This window comes from Eubalaena glacialis, chromosome 4 (assembly GCF_028564815.1).
Source record: "Eubalaena glacialis isolate mEubGla1 chromosome 4, mEubGla1.1.hap2.+ XY, whole genome shotgun sequence".
Classification (NCBI taxonomy): Eukaryota; Metazoa; Chordata; class Mammalia; order Artiodactyla; family Balaenidae; genus Eubalaena; species Eubalaena glacialis.
Genome location: NC_083719.1, coordinates 23,061,735 through 23,075,954, shown reverse-complemented (window position 1 = coordinate 23,075,954; position 14,220 = coordinate 23,061,735).

Sequence of the window (14,220 nt, the reverse complement as noted above, 5' to 3'; positions counted from 1 at the left end):
TTAAACTAAATATTTCCTCTATATATTTCATATTCCAATGTAATTTTAGTGTTTTCAAGGTTTTTAAGTATACACATATTCTATGACACTGTATCTTTCACTAGATAAAATGTGATATTATTTATTCCTAATTATCATTTCTGGATGTAAACAGTTTTTAAAGTTTATTATTGCTTCCTTTTAATTTTCTTTCATACACTTCTTCCACTCTTATTATGCTTTCCTTGAGCTTTGCTATTTGGACCTCTATGAATACAGGAATGCACTAGAATTTTATACAGATATTAGAATATGTTGCACAGTTTAAATGTGAATAAGTGCATTCTTTTCAGTGTGTTTATAGAAAACACTCTATGTTTTTGTTTATATCCCAGTATATAAAGTAGATATTAGGCAGATAATTATTTTAAAATAAGTAAACTAATTGAAATTACCAAATGCCTTCATTTAGCAAACTTATACACACCATAAACTTTTCTACTTTTCTTGATGTAGCCTTAACTCAAAGACACATAACTAATTCACAATAGTTTATATCCAAGTACAGTAACTAATATATCAGTCTGAAGTTATCAAGACATATTTTGTAACTTTTTCTGAAATTTTCCTCAAAACCGTAATTCGCCCGTAACGTCTCTGACTGCTGTATTGTCAGAAGTTTCTCTTTCACCTCTCCTAAATCATAAAGTGATGTGCACAATTCTTATTAACTCCACTGAGTAGAAATCTTTAGGACGTGATGGATGTGACTATTCCCAAATGAAGCAGCTACCAGCTTTCAGATCTACAAAGGTGATTGCTGAAGATGATGGACTACTAAATTCTGCGGGAGAGAGAATTTTTCTCTTAAGGTATGATAAACGACAGCAACTTCTGTGTTAATTTACTTTTCATTTTTCTTTAACTTCTTCATTTTTTTTAACTTAAGTTTTCTAATCCATCTTCAACTCAGAAGTGGCTTATCAAGCATTAGTTTAAAAAAATATATAAAAATATTTGCAGACACCAAAACTACTTGTTTAAATAGAATGACAAATAAAGCACAGTTTGATAATTTCATCACATTTAACTCAGTAATTCCTCTACAAACTTAATAATGGTCTTGCTAAATTGACCATTTTTTTTTTTCCTGCAGCCACTGATTCAGTGAGTCTTGTAGTTGTTAGTGGTCCTAACAACTCTAAAATTCACAGTTCCTTGTGAGTTTTTGTCAGTATAGTATTATAGCTACATACAACCAAAACAGAATTAGCTTTAGGATTTTGAAGTAGAATTTAACTTAATTTTTATGTGCTTACAGTAAATTATATAGTCATGTAATGTGAACATAGTTTCTTTTTTGTGTTTTTGTCATTGTGCAAGAAATCATTCCTTTCTCAATATATGCTTTAAAAATAAACTACAGCACATCCACAAATGCCTATTTCCATCTTTGATATTTTTATGTAGGCGTAAAAGTGAATGAGTGAATCCTACAAACCTAACTATATGGATCTGCCGACATTTTTAGAACCTGTCCTGTTGATAATAATGAGAGTGGCATATTTTATTAGATATAGAGTTCTGTGCTGTTTAAAAAATATCATTTATTTCACCAATATTTATGTAAATGGATTGTAAAATATTCAGTGAGTGCTGCATTTCTGTCCCTTTCCTTTCCAGTTACTGATCAGGAAGCTAGAATGAATTATTATTGCCAGCTTACTCAAAAATTTGAATAATTTAAATATTATTTGCTTTCTTTCCCATGCCATAATTTAGCATTGAACTATGTTAACTACATGCGGTGCTAGCAAACTAGAGGTAAGGGAATTCAAAACTGACTCGTATTTTGGCTGATGTGTATAACACTCTCTGCAAAATAATCCACCTGTGTTAGAATTTTAATGTTCTTTTAATCCTTTTGGATGGCTGCAGATTTGACTGGCTTCAAATTAAGGGGCAACAATAATAGCAATGACACAAAGATAATAATAGATAACATTTATTGAGCTGATACTATGCAGCAGGCAATATACTGTGAGTTTTACCAGGAACATATCATTTAATCTTCACAAAATTCTACATGAATTACTAATATATTATCTGTAACATATGAGGGGATTAATTTGTAGAGAGATTGACTTTTCCAAGGTAAAGCATCTTGTCAATGGAGGAATTTAAAACATTTTACATCCAGTTTCTCTAACGCAATCACGTGTGGCTACATATCTGAGTTGTCTCAACACAACACATTTTTAAAAGGAAAGTAGCTCTAATGGTAGCTCTTGTTGAGGGAAGTTCAGTAAGTGTAGAATATATTTTGATTGATAGAAGTTGCCAACCCCAAAGGCCATAACACATAATCAGACTTATGCTCTGCCCATGCATTGGCCCTCCTTTCCAAAATATTAGTGTATCTTCTCACTTTTTCAGATTTCACAGGTTATTACATCTAAAATAGGTTTTTTAATCCCATTGCCTGTTTTCCTCCAATGATCACTAAAATTAGACATATTTAGGGATCAAATTAGCTATGTGCTCTGAATATATTTTATAAATTTAGTCAAGGAAACCTGTCGAAGATAATATTTTTTTAGAGAAAATGTAAGCGGAACAAAAATAAATAAAGTATATCAAATAACATTTAACACATAATACATCATTGAATAAAATAAACCATCATTTTATATTCAAGAATAGGTGAATTACATGCTTTTTAATGAAGTATTATTTTAAGAGTAGAAGGAAATTTAGCAATGTTAACAAAAATAAGTGCTGTTAAATTCATAGTAAGATTCCTTTGTAATTCTTTCCTTAGAAGTAGTGCTTATAATTGTGTTCACTAGTAATTGGTGTGGTTTTAAATGTGTTATTTCCCAGAACAAACATTATCCTTTCTTGACAACAAAACAAATTTCTATCTCAATTGAAAATTCAATATCATACATAACAATAACAATAGCTGCATTTATATTCAAGAAAATAAAAAGGCATGCTTGTGTACCATAACCACTGGTAGTAGCATTGATCTGAATTTTCTAGTCAAAGTGATAACATACATACATACACACATGATCATGAATACCAGAAATTACGAGAAAACCCTATCATTATTGCAGATGGCACCGTTCTCCTGAAAATTCCTAAACATAAAGCAAAGTAGAAAAATAGAGTGTTCAATTATATGGTTGCATAAAATAAATAATAAAATAAAATCAATATTCCTTATCTGTCATCGATAGGTAAAGATAGAAATGGTGAAAAATCCCACCAATAGGAGCAAGGTGCAAGAATAAAAAGATCAATTCAACAGAATAGTGAGTACAAAACAAAAAAATCCAAACATATGCGGCCACTTATTTTAGGAAAAGTGAGATTAATCTTTTTAGTATCCTTATGGAAAAACTATAGAATTTGAGTCCTACTTCAACTCATTCTTGAAAATCAATCCCAGGGAAATTGTAGATATAAATGTTGATGTTCAAACTATAAAGAAAACATGGAAGAGTGATTTCAGGGCTTTAAATTTTGGATATTTTTTTACATTTAACACAAACGTTGCTAATCTTAAGGGAAAACATTTATAAACTGAAATTGCACTAAAATTTAATGTACAAATTTGTTCATCATAAAACCCCTTTTTAAGAGTGAAAGGAAGATATAGGAGATATATGCTACATGTATACCAAACAAAGATTCTGGGCCAGAAAGATTTAACTTCTGCATGTTAAAAAGGACATATTGGAAATATAATTTTTAAAATATTTTATAAAAATTGGATATCCAGCTGGTTATTAAGAATATAATAGTTGTTCAACCTCAATAATGAACAAGAAAATGCAAACTAAATCACCATATTATGCCACTGCATCTCCTCTGGATAAGTAAAACCGAAAAAAAAAGTAAACTAAATGATAATGCTGAGGGTTGAAATGTTTGTTGAATAGTAAGAATGCTCACGACTGCTGCTGTATGTAAATTATTACAAACACTTTGAAAAAATCATTAATACTATTTGATTGGAACATATACATTCTCTTAGTAGATATTTACATCTAGATCTAGATCTATATTATACAGATGTAGATATAGGTACGACAAAAATGAGAACATAAGTACACCTATACATGTACACACACATATACCTAGCACCACTCTTCATAATAGCCCCATTTAGAAAAAAACTAGTGTTCAAGAGTAGAATGAATTAAAAAAGACATACTATAAGGGTGTTGCCCAACACAATTGTTACCAGATATAGAACATTTCTATCACTGTGGTAAGAAAGAAACAGAACTAATCTGTGCTACACACAAAAACATAGATGAATTTAACAAACATAAATTTGATTGAGAGAAAAGAGGCACAAAAGGAGGAATACTGTATCATTCCATTTACATAAATTACAGGCAACTTAATCTCTGATGTTAGAAATCATGGTGTTTATTTTTCTTTTGTGGAGTAGGAAGAAGACAATGATTGAAAATGAGCATAAAAGGAAGCTTCCAAAATACAGTTAATATTTATTTCTTAATCTGGATAGTAGCTACACTGGTATATTCACTTTATGACAGTTCATAAACTTTTCACGTATGATTTGTTCACATTCAGTAAAAAATGTTATTTTAAAGAATCAGGAAAAAAAGGAAAAGGAAACCTGAGAAGATCAAAATAATTAGAAAACAAAACCAAAAAATTAGTTTAACATCTTTATTTAAGTGTTGTCAATTTTCACCTTGTTAGGAAATGTATTTCTTATATTCAGTGTATATAATTATATGAATGCAAATTAATAGAAGTTTAACTCAAAAATGTGAAATATATTCTATTTTACATAGGACATAAGCCGTTTGTTCAAACAATTTGATAACATGAATTTTTACAGGCTAAATTAAATATGTACAAATTTGAACTTTCATATAATATGTTACATTGAAGAAGATCATATCTGTATTGGGAAATCATTTTAATAAATAATTTTACTGGAATTGTACTCCTTACATTACAAAGGGGTACCTTTCCAGTTGAAGAAAAATATAGCTGATGCATTAGACTCTGTTTATCTACACGGTTTCAGTGTTTCACTGAAGTGAAAACAAGATCTTTTTAGCTTAAGCAGGTAATTGAATTCTACCTAAACTGGCAAGTATAATTGACAAAACATCATATTGTTCATTGTCAAATGTCACAAGTGTCAAATATCACAATATCAGAGTTTCAGTACCAGTTTCTTAAAATCCTTTTTTATAAAATAGCTTAAATATGTGAAAAATAAACAGCAGTTTCCTAGTAAAAGTATCACTGAATTTTAGGAAACAGTTGATCCAACCTTTTCTTGCACCATTTGTTTTTAAAGTCAAGGTCACTTTCTGCAGGTGACATTTAACCTAGTAACACAACATATTAAAAAGCAATTCAGTTTAAAAAGTGCTGTTCTAAGTGAAAAAAGTGTGTTAGTTTCTGCTATACAATGAAGTGAATCAGCTATATGTATACCTATATCCCCTCCTTCTTGGACCTCCCACACACACCCCCACCACCATCCCACCCATCTAGGTCATCACAGAGCACCAAGCTGAGCTTCCTGTGCTTTATAGCTTGTTCCCACTAGCTATCTATTTTATGTATGGTAGTGTGTATATGTCCATCCTAATCTCCCAATTCGTCCCACCCTCCCCATCCCCCCCATGTCCACATGTCTGTTCTCTATGTCTGTGTCTGTATTCCTGCCCTGCAAAAGGTTCATCTGTACCATTTCTCTAGATTCCACATATATGCGTTAATGTACAATATTTGTTTTTCTCTTTCTGGCTTACTTCACTCTGTATGACAGACTCTAGGTCCGTCCACATCTCTACAAATGACCCAATTTTGTTCCTTTTTATGGCTGAGTAATATTCCATTGTATATATGTACCACATCCTTCTTATCCATTCATCTGTCATTGGACATTTAGGTTGTTTCTATGTCCTGGCTAAACTAACACAACATTGTAAAGCAATTCTACTCCAATAAAAAAAAAAAAAAAAAAAAAAAAAGGAAAGAAAAAGCTAGACAGAAAAAGATTATTTCCAAAGGGTTAGGCAAGAAATTGATAGCGGTGCTTGCCACTGAGGAGGGCGCTGGCTGGTCAGGGCACAGAAGAAGTAAGAGCCATTTTACATTAAATACTGGTTTGTACTCTTTGAATTCTATACATTATTCATTCCAAATAGATTAAATTATTTAAATAAAGTAATGTCAATACAAAAAAAAAATCAAAAAAGTGGAAGACAGGATCTACAGCATACTTCTCTGTGCTCCTAATTTCCCAATACCCCTCAGCACAGGCCCTTAGAACACCTTCGAGAAACTACTAACGGGTGATCAGAAGAGAGCTTAAGAATCAAACAACAGTTTTACTTAATTTTTCAGGTTATTGAAATAAAATACATGAGAAAGATGAAGCATTTTATTCAGTATCATATATTTGGTCAGTGGTAAAATGAAGACAGAATTTTCCTCACCTTAAAAAAATGTTTATTTGCAATTACCAGCTACACTCTTTCCACTCGATACTACATCTAGGTAGTCTGGAATTATACTTACAGTGTAAGGAAGTATGTTGACTTGCTAAGGTAAATTTTTCTCCACATTTTAATTTTTTTTTTCCTGCTCAAGTCTTTCATTACCAGAATCCTGGGGTTGAGAAAAGATACAAAAGTGTTTTCAGGAATTTCTAATTAGTTTTTCCAGCTTCTTTGCAAAACTTCTCATGTTTTCGTGAAAATGAAAAATTTTGTAACAAACTTGGTGTTCAGGGAAAAATATTTAGATGAAAGGAAATAAAATTTACTTCTTATCCCATAGGATAATTGAAGAAAAATCTCTCTCTCTCTCTCTCTCGTGCACGCACGCTCTCAGGTTCTTCTGACTGGATATAAACAATCATGAGTTATCTTTCACCCAGAATCAGAATTACAGTGTAACCACACACTTTAATTTCTTCTTCTTTGTCAAATTTTTGGTCACAATGCTGCCACTGACCTTTAATATTATGTTAGCACATTTTTCTAAAATATCTTCTAACAAGTAATGTGCTTTAAAGACATTATTTGTAAGGAATTCCTATTTAATCAAATATATATAATATAAACAAATATAAAATTTATATTCAGTTCCATTTAATAAATCATTGTTTGAGCTACTCAAGATATCAGAATATAGTCATAAGCAAAATGTTACTAACATACATAGTATTATGCTTGCCTTTATATTTGGCAGTTTTTTCCAAGACCAGCATGAGAAGAGTAATCAAAAAAGAGGCAGAATACCCTGTAAAGGTTTCTCTCAAATCAACAGTATTCATTTATATTTATGTATCCCCATGCTCTCAAATGTCTAAATTCTTTGTAATAATCTATAAAGGTCCAACTCTCAAGGTACTTATATTAGAGATGGAGTAATTGTGACTACATAATTTATAGAAGAGACTTATATACTGAGTAGTAGCCAAGGATGTGTTTAACAGGCAAAGATCTAAATTTGTCACTCATAATATCTTTGCTACTCTATAGAACTGCAATTATGCCAGCACATATAAACTATATGCAAAAATTATATTTACATACATTTACATTTGCCTAAAAATATGGGAAAGAAACAATGGTTCTAAAACAAGAATGAAACTTTAAAATTATATCTATATATACAATACATATGTAGATATATAGGAAGTTGATGCCGTATATCTCTGGGACAAGTACCATGTATTAATTTAATCTGAGTAAAAGAATACAAGTATTGATTAATACAGAAGAGATAGCTTACAATATACTTTATAGACTTTTTTTTTCAGCACACAGCTTTTGATAAATGTTGTAAAGTTATGTACACCAAATTATTTCACAGTAAAATATGTAACATGAGAAAAGTGAGATATATAAGATAAAATTGATTAAAATAAAGATTGTTATAGGATTACTTTTAAAACCTGTAACTCAAAATTCTTCTGGGGAAATTGAATTTCTTTACTTCAGCCCAGAATAGTTTTATTTTAGTTTATAGTTCACCAGTCTTTTGGTTCCAGATGATTTTGTTTCATCTTCATAATTGGTAACATTTTTATTCTGTATCATTTTATCCTTTTGTTTCATTTGGTAAAATGTTAGAGCACCCCTTATATACTAGCCAATATTCTAGACACTAAGAATACGGTAATATTTCTTTTTAAGCCCTCAAAAAGCTACATTTTTGAGGAAATAAACAAGTTTATATTAGCTATAAACCAGTTTGCTATTACATTTACTCATTTAATCCTCAACAAATCTTTATGAGGTAGGTATGCTATTAACTTCATTTCAAAATGAAGACAATGAAATATTGAGTAAAACTTCAGAGTACAATGTTGTAGATACGGGCTCACACTTAGCACTTAGGAAGTATGACTTTATGACTCCAAGGTTCCTGCCCATAACTATTATATATGTGTATATATACATATATATACATATATGTGTGTGTATATATATATATATATATATATATATATATATATATACACACATGAAAGAGAACAAATGTAGAGAGATAGGAATAGGAAAGCAGATGAGAGGTACATAGATAGAATTTCTTTTCATTTGCATATTTACCTTTAGCTTATCCTTTCTAAAGAATGAATTCAGTCAAGGATATAATCCAAACACTTTTTTTTCAAACAAATAAAAGAAATCAAAACTGTAAACTTATAAGAAAAAACAATTAAAGGAAGTGAAAATAAATCCCTCCTCTCATTAAGAACAGTGTCTGTTTTTACATTATGTATGATTTGGAACAAAAATCTTTATAGATTGGGTATATTTTTTCAGATAACTTTATCTGGTTTGCTCTGATCCAGACAGCGCTGCTTCTGGGAGATGTTTACCAGGAGCCAAGGGAGTGGCCTGCCTGCCAAGGGTAGTGACCGGCAGCTGTGGCTCCAAGGTGCCATCTAGTATTTGGTAGCTGAGGACGTGGTGGGATTCAGCATTACCATGTCAGAGGGTGGATGTGCCCCCTGAAGAAATGAGGAGGGGTTTTGAGCGACTGAAGAAATTAGATTTGTTCTTAGGGAACTGAAGAACCAAGACTCCAGACTAGAAACGGTTGTCTTTGAAAAAAACCTAAGCTTATTCCTATGATTATTTTACAATTTATTTCTCTATAAAGGGATGGAGCAGAGAGCCGAGGCTCCAAGCGTTAAGCATCTGAGCTGTGCCCTGCCCACCCTGACCCTGCTTTACACAGCCCTTCTGAGGAGTGAGTGGGGCGAGGATGGCACAGGGAATTTAAATACTGAGTCATGCTATCTCCATGTCTGCCATACAGGCGTCTATCAGGTGCCTTCATCCTAAGGTGAATACTTCTCAAGCATGAAGGCTTGTCCTCGGTAATGTCCCACCGACGAAACTCTTCACTATTTGACCTGCTCAGGTCCAGAAGGCACAGAACACATGCTGGGGGTGGAGACAGCTGATGTTGCTGCGCTGATGCTTCCTCTTCTCTTTCTCCCTGTGCCACAGGCTACTCCTTCCTACCCTTCCTCCTCCTCTTCTTCCTTTTTCCTGTTTCTTCTTCTAATCTTATTTTTTCATTCTGTATTTTGAAGCACCTTGAATTTATCTTCTTTGACATTGATTCAATTTTTTGCACAATAATTTTTTTCTCAATACTGCCCAGGAAATAGATATTAATCTTGTCTTTGCTTCAGTTCCTTGCAAAGCATGCTTGCTATGTCCATCACACTTTGATTACAATCCATCAGTTGATTTTCTTTTATGCTGTTGCCTTTCATCTCAGTGAATTCTCACCTTTTGACTTGACTTTTCATTTTTATGTTTCAAATAAATACCTTTAAGTTTCAAATGAATTCTAGCTCTCTTTTTATTTTCAGATTTACTGCTTATATCCTATATGCACTACTTATTCTCTAAATTTTTTATATTTAAAAGAGACTCTTCATGGTGGTGAGGAGATTAGGAAACAAGTGGCTTTTTTTGTAATCAGACCAGGAAAGACCATGCAGAGGAAGCAATGCATAGACTGGTCAGTGACTCATGAGATGAGTTGTAATGAAGGACTCTGCCCAGTTTTAGGACGTTGATAAAAGTTAATGTAATTACATTACCCAACCGGTCTTCTAATATGGAGTAGAGATCTCTGTTGAGAGTTTAGCTAAGCTACTCCATAGTAGTGCTGCCTCGGCATCCATTTTGTTTGGCCAAGTGGCCTGCAGTGACCTGAAACTGACACTAGCCCCCTCATGCAAGCACATGCCCTAGAAAGCAGCCCACAGAGTCACAAGTAAGTGTAGATTCCTTATGTGACTTCCCCAATGGCCCTTGTGATCAACAGTCTTCCTTGCCTCCCACATCCTTTCTTTATGTGCCTTTTAGATAAGACTAAAACTTTGGCTTACCCTAACCTCACTCTTTTGGTTTGAATTGACCAATTGGGCCTTAGCCCCAAAACATTCCGCTCACAGACTAAAAAAGTCATGTGTCTTAGAAATCCTGCCTGTTTGACTCTGTGCCCTGCCTTGATCTGCCCATGCAGCCCCTTCTAAGCTGCTGGGGCCCATTCTAAGCTGCTGGGTACTTCTTCCAGGACCTATCTGTAATAAACTTCTCTATTTCAGTTTCTCTTGCGGTCTGTTATTTAACCAAGCTCATCATCTCATACCTGTGCTCCACTCAATAAGTATTAATTTGACAAATTCATAACAATCTCTTTGAAGTAAGATACTTAAGTACACACTCATATTAAAGTGGCTTAAATTGGCATGGGTGATTTTTTGCTTCTGGCTACACACCCACACACAAAGCCTAACTATAATATGCATTAGAACTAGGAGTGGGCTTGTAGACTTTCAAAGTAAATGTCAAATTGGCTTCAGCATTTTGTCAGTCTGTGTGCATGGGACGGGGGTGGTGGCAGGAAGGACTGGGGATACTTACCTTGAATGGGAAGTTATAAAGCAATCAATTTAGTTCAACTTATATTTTGAACTAATAGACTTATTTTTTATTTTTTTAATGTTTTCCAGCTTTTTTCAGTCTTTGTCATATGCTTTGTCAAATGCTATAAAACATTTTTAATATTAAAGTGTTGTTTCTAAAAGATTGGATGAAAAATAGTAATAGCTATGAAAATAGAAGGAATCCGGTCCTTGGTTGCCAGGCAAAAGATGGGCATGAAAATATATTGTCATTTACTCTGTTGCAGGAAACAAATTTTCCTTATTGCCAGTGCTATGCATAAGAATATATTCCCCAAGTAGTTAATAAATGAAGTTACATCATTCTTTAAATTTGATAATCTACAAAATGGCAATGATTGAAGTCAATACCCTAGTCAGGGGCATAGGATGCAGAATAGGATTATAATAAGTACGTACATAGGCATATCTTATAGATTTGCAAATTGACGGTCCTTAAACCTATTACAAAACACTTCCCCCAAGAATCTAACAGCACAGAAACGTCTCTAACTGCCCCACTATGGATAATAAGTGTAAGGGCAATAGGAAAGATCAGGATAAGAGGCAGAGGAATGGAACAGAGAAGGAGGTAGGAGATATAGAGGAACTGCGTTAAAATCCCTGGAAGACTATATGGAGGTGGCATTTGTAAGTACATGATTAAGAGATACTATGAACACAGAATGGACAAAAAAAAATAATATGAGCGCATATGCCGGCATTTTATTTTTAAAACATTAGCGTGATGTTCCTTCTACAATGGCAATGGCTTACTAAATTGCCTAACTGACACGTAACACAAGGTGTTTTGCTATAGCTATTGCTGAAGAATCAGTTAGGCCTTGCCAAAATATAGAGGGAGAAAACAGTAAAACAGCTCAAGAAAAAAAAGATTAGATTGTTTTACCATTTCATGTGTCACATACCCTCCACACTACAGAGGACCAAGTAATCAGCTCTATTTCTGACTATAAATGATAGATTAATAAAGTGAGCCATATTGTGGCTAAGAACTATTCGGTAGTATATTCTATTATGGGTTTCTAATATCCTTTGAGAAAAATTGCTATAACAACTTGTTCTCCTTGGTTACACGTCAGATTTACGTTGATTCTTGAGACCTAATTATGAGGTGGACTATATGTTCAGGGTCTGGCAAGAGTCAAGGTTGCAGAACTGGTGAAAAGGAGTGAATAAGACCCCCAGAAGAGTACCAGGGTTTGAATTTCTTTATGTCACACATGAAAAAACCACCAGACTATTCCCACTGGCAAAGGGGCTCTTAAAAGTGGACAGAATAACATGTTCTATGAATATTAGTCATAACTAACATTCACTGGGCTCATGACCACACAAGCAGAAATTCTCATGGGTATACAATGGACATCACCTCCCAAGACTGAACAGTTTTTGCCACCACAGAGTTGCCAGTTTTCCAGCAAAAACCCCAGATGCCATGGTGCTTTACCTCTAAGATAACAGCTAGATACACTAATTGTTGCAAGCTGAATATATCAAAATTTTGTGATGTGAAGGGGAGAGTGAACACTAGTATAGATATTAATATTGGATTTGGATTGACCACATTCCTTTGGCCTCTGGAAATGTCAGAAAATACTTCCTTAAATGCCAATTATTTTACCAAGGTGGTCCATAAAAAATTGATTACTTGCAAAAACCCAGTTTAAAGACAAATAAATATAGCCTAGCATTCATAAGAAATCACACATTTTAATGAAAAGCTATTGAAAGACAGTATTCAAGATAAAGAACTTCTTTAGAGAAGTTTCCCTTACAGTCAAGTTACAAGGATACAAAAAACAATAGAGTAACCCCTCTAAAAATAATTTCTAAACACAGTCTCAATGTTTGCTCTTCTATCTTTGAAACTCTGGGTTTTGCTGCTATGGATATTGTAGTACATGAAAGAGAGAGAGCTATAATAACCAGAGTTATTGACAATGAATATGCAAATCTGAATTATAAAACTCCAGGAAGTTTCAGATTCTTGAAGCCAATAGGTCAATCAATAGATTCAAAAAATAGGGTTGTTGCCCAATCAAATTAGTTACTATATAAAGATCTTATGATCGTGTCTAATACTCAGTAAATACCTGATAAATGTTAGCTATTTTAATTGCTACCACTACAGAGCTATAGTTTATTGTCTTGGTTAGTATCACAAAGCTTCTCTCATTTTCCCCCTCACTATATTCAGCTCCTTATTGCATTCCCCTCAAAGGAGATGCTACACAATTCCAGGAGTTCTCAAATAGCTTTCCACTCTCAAAGACCCACAGATAAAATGTCACTTTACTACCAAAACCTTGTAACAGCAGCAAGCTCCCCATCATACTTAAGTTCACCTCTTTTTCTACCACTTTGTCCTATCCTTTCTTATCTCAGTGGAAAGCAAGTTCTAACATATCTCCTCTGGGTGCCAGCTCCATCAATCACCCTTCATATTTCTCATATTTTCACACCCTTTATTCTACTGTTTTTCTCTTTAGTTCATGAAAATGCTCACATCTTTATCCTACACAAAAATTCTCTCTCCCTAGTATGACCTGCTCATTCAAAAAGCCCTTGCTTTTCCTTGGGATTTTCATTTTTAGAAGAATTATTATACTCCAAATTTCTCCCTTTCCTCATCTGCTCTTTATTTTTTAATAGGTTTATAATTTAGTTTTGCCCCCAGTAATCAATTCAATCAATAATGTTAAGTATTTATTTTGGCAAATCCTGGGGATATTTCTTGTAGACTTTCGATTCTAATGTAGTTTACCTCCCTATCAAGGCTGGTGCTACTCATCCTCTCCTAAGATGATTATCTGGTAAAGTTTTTAATCTAGCTTCTATTGTGGAAACTCAATTCTACAACATGTATCTAGAGGGAAGTTCCACCTTGCTACATCCAACTGCTTCCTGGTAGCTCTCCTTAGTTAACACAATCATCTCAAACTCAGAAAGTCCAGGGTCCATATTCTTTCATCTTTCATGAAATTTTGCTTCCTTAAGTTAACTCAATGGACCCACCTTATACAACTGCCTGAATGAGGATTACATAGAAATTACTCCTGTCCTTCTAGCTACAGTTGTCAAGTCCTACCACTTCTATATTTAATCTGCTTTGTCCTCTGCCTCTTATCACATTTCTTTCTTTTTTTTTTTTTTTTTTCATTTTTGGCCATACCATGTGGGATCTTAGTTCCCTGACCAGGGATCGAACCCCCGATCCTCAC